A 7,922-nucleotide genomic window follows, 5' to 3' on the forward strand; every position below is an offset into this window, starting at 1 on the left:
GAATAGGTGGATTTTCGTGGGCTGTCATCACATTCCATTTTCCAAAGGGGAATCATTCCCTCTTGTGGAACCATTTGCAACTATTTTGCTCTGCAAAAATCCCACAAAGTCACAAAACAATGTCAACAAGTACTTTCTTATCCCTGGCTACCCATGTCAGAATCATAGCTGAGGTGCTACCGCTAGATGTTTGAACTTATTGGCAATGCCCTTGACATCGGTGCTGCTGGAATAATTCCAGCAAGGAGGCTCCCTGGTTTGGGAAACTTGCTTCTGGGTGCAGTGGGTGTCACTTCCTTTCCCTGCCTTTCTCTCCAAACTTCCCGATCCAGATCTCCAAACGTGATGTCAGAATCTATACCTGGCCCAGATATTCTTAACTTTGCACCAGGCCCTCACCCAAATGGTTCATTCCGCCTTCCATGACTCATCTCACTTCCGTGGATTCCTGTAACTTCCAACCGGTTTTCTCTTCTACGTGGAACTTAAAGTGCGTTTTCTCCTCCTGAAGCTGCCTTCGGGCCACTTCTGGAATTACCTATTTCTTTTTCAACTCTGCCCATCAGCATACTGCTAACTGATTGCTCCCCAAACTGCAGCTTGGCTAGAGGCTCCTTTTTGAACACCTCTCTCTCAAAGCCAAAGCAGAAGAAAAGGGATGTTTAAACATTCCTGGGGATTTGGAGAACAGAGAGGAGCCTCCAGCGCTTGGCAGAGCCTATGAGGAAGAGTTGACTAAGGCTCAGTTGGTTCCTGAAGGAAGGCAGGCCGTGGCACTGGGTGCTGGCTCGAGAAGTAATTGTAGTTTACATGCTGGCTAATGACCTGGCATTATAGGCTGCATTCTGCTACTCAGCATCTGCTTCTAGAAAATTCTCTAGCAGCCAGGGTTTGTAGATACCTGCAGCCTACATTCCAGAAAGAATGCCCTGTACCGATAGCAGACCATGCAAATGTAGCTTTATGAATTACCTATGATTTTTAAAAACTATCATAAATTCAATTTTTGAGCAAATAGAAGGCAACAGAGCATGCAGTACAATGGGCAGGCCTCAGAGTCAGGCCAAACTGGATTCAAATTCTGGCTCAGAGACTTAGCAAATATTTGTGTGGCCCTGGACAAATTATTTTAATTCTGTAAAATCTCAATTTCCTCATCAGGAAAATGTGAATAAAAATAACAAGTATTTTACAGAGTTGTATAGATTACTTAAAAGTGAAAAGCAACAATAAAAACTGAGTTAACATCGAAAGAGAATTTATTCTGTGCCAGGCTCTACTCTCAGGCACTCTAGTGAATCATTTTGTCCTTCTCCTTACCCTAAGAGGTTACTATTAATTATTATTAATATTGGCTCTATCATTCCTCTCATCTTACGGATGAGGAAACCGAGCCGCAGAGAGATGAAGTAACTTAACTTACCCAGCATCCAGGAACAGCCTCAGGCGCTGACAATGTGGGGGCAGGGGTGGGGGGGACAGCAGGGAACAGCCCCTCCCATACTTGAGGGGCACTGGGACCAGCAGGGGCCCTTAGTCTTCATTTCTTTACACCTCTTAGTTTACCACCCTTGCTGGGGGAGACCAGATGGGCAAGCTGCTCAGAGACTTGTGCCTACCACGTCGTCCCAGAGCCCGGGGCCAGGCCCAGATTCAAGGTGTCTCATCTCGCAGGTTCTGCCTACAGGCCACGAGGTCGCTCTTGCACATCACAGCATGATTCTAGACAACTCAAATTTGTGTACAGAGATGAGGCCCTGCAGAAATGTTTGCTCAGGACCACACAGCCTCGGGCAGCCCTGCCAGGTCCCACTCCTAAGAAGCAGCGGGTCTGGACCAGGAACTGGGGGCCGTCTGCCTCCAGCCCCTGACTCTCTGGGTGCAGGACCGGCTCACAGCAAACACACAATACAGTGAGTTATTATTAGATTTGAAATGCCTTGAGGAATTTGAGCTCAAAGGAATCCCTGGTAAAGCAAATTTGTAAAATAAATGTGGTTTTTGCCTCTGTTCTGAAGTCTTAATTCAAGCTTTATAAAAGGAAGCCCACTTGTAAATAATTAGGGATAAGAGCTGTTGACTGAGCCAGGGGTTTTTCTTCCCAGGCTTTCGGGCTTTCAGCGAGAGGAGAAAGGCTGGACGATGGAGAATGTGTCTGGTCTTTGCCTGGGTTCCCGGTAGAGAATGTCCCCCTGAGACGAGTATCTGTTATCCACGCTGGGCCTCTGGGACCCCACTGGAGCTTATGCTAATGAGGTGACTCCTGGTGAGCTCCCAGATAGTTTCAGGACCGCATCTGGCCATGCCAGAAAGACCACCCAGGTGATTTGAGGATGGGGGCAGGGGGTGGAGGAGAACCCAGAGCCTGACTTCAATCACAAGACAGGTGATAGGATCAATCGTACCTACATAATAAAAGCCCCATAAAAATTCTGGACACAAAGGCTCCGTTGGGCTTTCCCTGGTGCTGATCATATGTGGACGTGTCCAGCAGAGGATGTATCCTGATAGACCTCCGATGCCTCATGTTTGGGACCCCTCCAGACTTTATCATAGGCACCTCTTCATTTGGCTGGTCTCACTTTGTAGAATCAAATGGTCATTAGAAAGAGAGCACTCCCCCGACAGTCTCGTAAGGGACTGAAACTGCAGTGGTAATGGAAAGCCCCCAGATTTGTAGCCAGCTGGTCAGAAGTGTGGGTGGCCAGGGAACCCCGGAGATCGTGACTGGGGTGTGACGTGAGAGGCGTCTTGTGGGGGACTGTGCCCCAACCTTCGACTTCTGTACTAACTCTGTGAAGCTACACCAGGGCAGGGCAGGGATGAAAAGGGCGATGGGACAGTATGACCTTGTGTTTTGTTTTCAAGGACCCTCTCCCTCTATCTTGGCCTTTCCACGTATTGTCCTTTATCCCCCACTCACCACCCCGCCCCTGCCCCAGCTCACAGGTCATGTTTGAAACACAGCAACGTCCTCTCCAAGACCTCCAAGCGTTTTCTCATTCATAAGCCTCCATGGTTATCTGCTGACGAATGGAGGGGGAGGGAAAAGTAAGCAAATTAAAACAATCACCATGATACATCCCATACCTGCATTTATACTCTCCTCCAAGGACCTCAAATATTTGACACAGGTATCCTCAAGGCATTTAAAACATGATGAAGTTTGTCTTCTCTGAGAATAGTTTAGGCTAGGGGACCTTCTTTCCAAGAGCCTATGGTCCTCAGAGGCTTGGGATGCAGCAGAAAGAGCATCACATTGGAGACAAATGCCTGAGCCTCCATCCCCCTGGAGGGTGAGCCAGGCAAGAGAGGCCTGGGCTCCTTGGGCCCCATCCTCATCTTCTGGGGTTCAGAACAGGGCTCAAACTCAATGGGAGGATGAGTGGAGTGTAAAACTGCAATTGGAGGAGAAACCCAATCAAACAGGCTGGAGGAAGACTCAGATCCAATGGGCACACCATTGTCAAAGCTCACTCTAGGGGCCCAGGCCAGCAAATGACATCAGATCCTATTGCTCTGCGCTTCTCACATACATCCCAGGTGAAGACTGCTAGACCAGGAAGGGAGGAGAGGCCAAGGGCTTCAGCACGTCCAGCTGGCTGTGGCAGATGAGGTCTGACAGGAGGGTCCTCCTGCTGGAAGGTATCTCGAACAAGTAGCATCTGCCAGTCACCACACCTTGTAAAGTGGTAGCACCCTGACACTTCAAACTTACTGCTGACTTGAATCAACTGAGGGCATTTGAATGAACCTACAATGTAGGAGAGGACACAGGGGTCCATCTAAGGAGCCAAGCCATAATGATGCCTCCTAGTTCAGGGCTGAGGAGGGAAGAAGTAATAAAGAGGGAAAACCTAGTGTCTCTTTCACCCTCCCACCTTCCCTCAACACCATCCTGTCTTGTCTACTTGCTGTTGTAGAGTTCTTTTTTTTTTATTATTCTTATGTTAATCCCCATACATTACATCATTAGTTTTAGATGAAGTGTTCCATGATTCATTGTTTGTGCATAACACCCAGTGCTCCATGCAGAATGTGCCCTCCTCAATACCCACCACCAGGCTAACCCATCCTCCCACCCCCCTCCCCTCTAGAACCCTCAGTTTGTTTTTCAGAGTCCGTCGTCTCTCATGGTTCGTCTACCCCTCCGATTTCCCCCGCTTCATTCTTCCCCTCCCGCTACCTTCTTCTTCTTCTTCTTCTTTTTTTCTTAACATATATTGCTTTATTTGTTTCAGAGGTACAGATTCAACAGTCTTGCACAATTCACAGCGCTTACCAGAGCACATACCCTCCCCAGTGTCTATCACCCAGTCTGTAGAGTTCTTTTAAAAAAAAAAGATTCTTTTTTCCACATTGTTTTCCAGTAAACTGAACACTTCAGAGATCTGCAGTCTTTGAATGTTCCTTCAAAGCCCCCTCTGTACCTGTATTTCCCCAAATTCATGATGCCGGCAAATGTTACCTCGACTGAAGCAGATTTTGGTGAGTCCTCATAAATTAAGATTTACAATGAGCAAATCTCATTAAAATGTTCCCACAGCACCCAATTCAAGCCAAATGGACACAAGCCCAATGCTCTTCTCATATAAATCTAAGTCTCCTGTGGACGCAAACATCTATTTTGTCAGAAATTAGGAGGAAAAAGTGATGAATGGGAACTGCTAGAATGCACATCAGAGGCATTTCCACGTATCCGTGATGGCCGCGGGCGACATCGATTGGATAACGACAAGATCTGGTTTGAGTCCAAATGAGAAGCCACTCAGAGGAGGCAGAAGGTAAAAAGGACTACTTAATTTTTATGAACCTGTTGGCTGGTGCTTGATGTTAATATTTCATGATGTCAACCTTGTCTTCTTTCTTATCTTAAACTCAAAATGAAGAACTATGACCGGCTCTGGATTATAATCCTGGTAAGAGCACGCAGCGTTTCCACGGATTCTGCCCCCTCCTCCATACTAGCCTCGTTATTGACAGCACAGCATTTGTTGAACCGTCTTCTGATCCTGTCAAGCTGCTACAAGTTGAATTTTGGAAACATGCAATAATTTCAGGGATTAAAACAAATCATCCCACTGCTAAATATTAGCTCTCTCTTCTTAGGGGACAACATGGCGGGGGTGGGGTGTCTCACTGAGGGACCGAGAATCAATGTAGACAATGGCCTTGCATGAAGCAATCTTGTTCTTTTCCCCTCTGTCTTTCCTCACCATCCCTGGTTTCTGATCTGGTTGCTAGGTCAGCAGAAGGTGAATGGTTTCCTGCGTGGGTGAGACAGAGTTGTTGCAAAATGTGTATCTTGCCTCCACTCACCAACTGGTGCCCCAGCTGTCAGGGGAACGCAGCATATTGAAGGCTATGATTCAGGAAGGAGCACCAGGTGAATTGTATTGTCAAGCACAGTTATTAAATGGTTGAGGCTGCTCAGCAGCTCCTTCCCCATCCAGGTTTCTCTTTTTCTTCAACGTGAATCTATTCCATTGACCGACACTAGACTGAGGATTTGCTAATAAGATCCCAGAGTTTTAAGTTGAAAGGGGACATTTGGACCAGCCCCTACTCTTTAAAGAGGAGGGAGGGATTTAATGTCCAGAGTATGCAGGGCAGTGTGGGATTTTTTTTTTTTTTTTGGTTGAGAGGGGCATGAAGAGGACCCTGATCTCGCCAATGAACTAGTACTGATATTTTCCAAGAAAATGGCGAATGGAATTGTGACCACAAAGAGTACTTATGGTGCGTGAGAAGGAAATATTCAGACCTGACAGTCCTCACATTTAGAGAAATTCACAGTGCCGAAATAATTTGGATGAGTTCTCTAACAATGCCAATGAGCTGCTCCAGTCATAAAGCAATGCAGGGTTGGGGATGATATTTGATGGCTCCTCCTCTTTCTCCCTGGAAGCCTATAGTTTTAATTCATCTTGAACCATGGGTAATCATTGATTCATTTGATGAAAACACATTAACCCAATGTGTGACAGTGTAAGGAAAAGAGCGTGAGTAAAGCATTTTATCTACCTTCAGAAACTTCCAAGCATGCAAACATTGTTTCTCAATGTGAGGAACCCAAATAAATTTATTACAGGGAGGCAGTTTCACCTACAAGGCAATGCCTGGCTGCCACACATAACCCAGTTTCTCCTTTCCTGTTTGGTAAGAACCACTAGTCATCAAAGTCACATAAAATTATTATAAATGGTAGGCATTTATTTTCAGACCCTAAATGATGGGAAGTAGTGGTGAGGCTTGGTCGTGGAACATTTTATGTGTGCAAAGTGCTTTACTGTCATATTTTATGGCCAGTTGGATGCATTAGCCATGTGTGAGGTGGGATGGGCCAGCTTCCATTTCAGAGTCAGGACATGGCAGCGATCACCACACGCATCAATATCTTCTTTGCATTGCCATTTGCCTTGGGGCCTGAGCAAAAGGTTATCACGTTTTTTGATTTCTTGGAATTTGCATCTGCATGTTTCACTTTGGTTCGCCCAGCCTTTTTATAATGGTTCAGATTCAAAACTCGAATTCTGAACTGCACAGGTCACATCCGTGAGCAGCTGCCAAGATGAGCCATGGCGGGCCTGACCCAACCCTCTTAGCCTGCATCATGATCGATAGCCATTACCACACTGCCACAGGAACTCCATTTCATTTGTCCCCATCACTTATCCACCAAGGTCACAGAAATGATCCCTCTTGTCTCCATCCCCCTCCATCACTTTCTTCCAGGTAAGTGACCATCGGGGTCCTTGTTTGCCTATCACCACCCACCCTCTTGGCCCAGGTCCCTCAGGCACTGTAGTCACAATGGAACCACCAGGGACCAGCTCCAGCAAAGAGTGATCAATTCTGCCCCCAACCCCCACTTTCTTCTGACAATCTATGAATAGGACTTTTCATAGGCAGGTGTGAAGGTCTTGTAAACCCTCATTAACTCTTTTGTTTCCTCTTTCCATTCCTTCAGCAAGTATTCCTGAATACTCTGATCACTCTGGGGGTGACCCAGCGATTAAGGGGGACTGGCCCATGCCCATGAGAAGCACACATCCTATCAGGGAACCTAGAAAAGTCGATTACCAGGCAAGGTTGTTGGTTCCATGAGAGTGATGGGACCTGTGGAGCAGAGGAGATGGATACTTGCATCAGGTCTAGTGCTTTAAGGAGAACTGTGCTTTGGAATTAGATTGGAAAGACTAGTGTATCTTTTGCTGGGAGAGAGTTTAAGTCTCTCCAAGGAAGGCCAAGGGTGTGACCCAGGGGAAAGAGAATGGAGAGAGTCTTCACCCTTTAGGCATTAAGGAGGGGAGGGGGAGCCAGGCTTCCTTTGGATTTGCTATGACTCAGGCATTAGTCATGTTCAAGGATAAGAGGCACCTTTGGTTGATCCCTGTAGGATGTCTCTTGACATATGATGGGCAGTTGGGCAAGGTTCAGACCCAGCAAAAATTATTTCCCCCCACAAAAAGTTTAAAAGGACAGGATGAGCTCCTTTAAAAATCACTGCTGACAAACTCCACAGCTAGTCTCAGTGCTACAAGGCTGGGGGGCGGGGGGGGGTGGTGGTGAGCTCAGGAAAGGGAAGCAGGAAACAGCTCTCTGTTTAATTAGGTGTGTGGCCTTAGCCAGTCATTTGACCACTCTGGGCCTCACTGCCTAATTTAACTTACAGGATTAATAGTACCTGCCTTATTCACTCAACAAGTCCGTTGGGAGGATAAAATCTTATAATAAATATGAAAAGTTGAAGATATATAAAAATAAAGCCCATGCCTGTGCCCAGTGTTGTTTCACTGTTCAGTTGCTTCTGCTTCTAGGTTAGTACTCTACTCCTCCACTGCGGAGTGTCTGGGGTGTCCCCTCATTTAGCCCACCCATGGTCAGACATTGCCCCCTCACTCACCATCCCACATCCCTTG

Source organism: Neomonachus schauinslandi, chromosome 2, assembly GCF_002201575.2.
Source record: "Neomonachus schauinslandi chromosome 2, ASM220157v2, whole genome shotgun sequence".
In the NCBI taxonomy this organism is placed as follows: domain Eukaryota; kingdom Metazoa; phylum Chordata; class Mammalia; order Carnivora; family Phocidae; genus Neomonachus; species Neomonachus schauinslandi.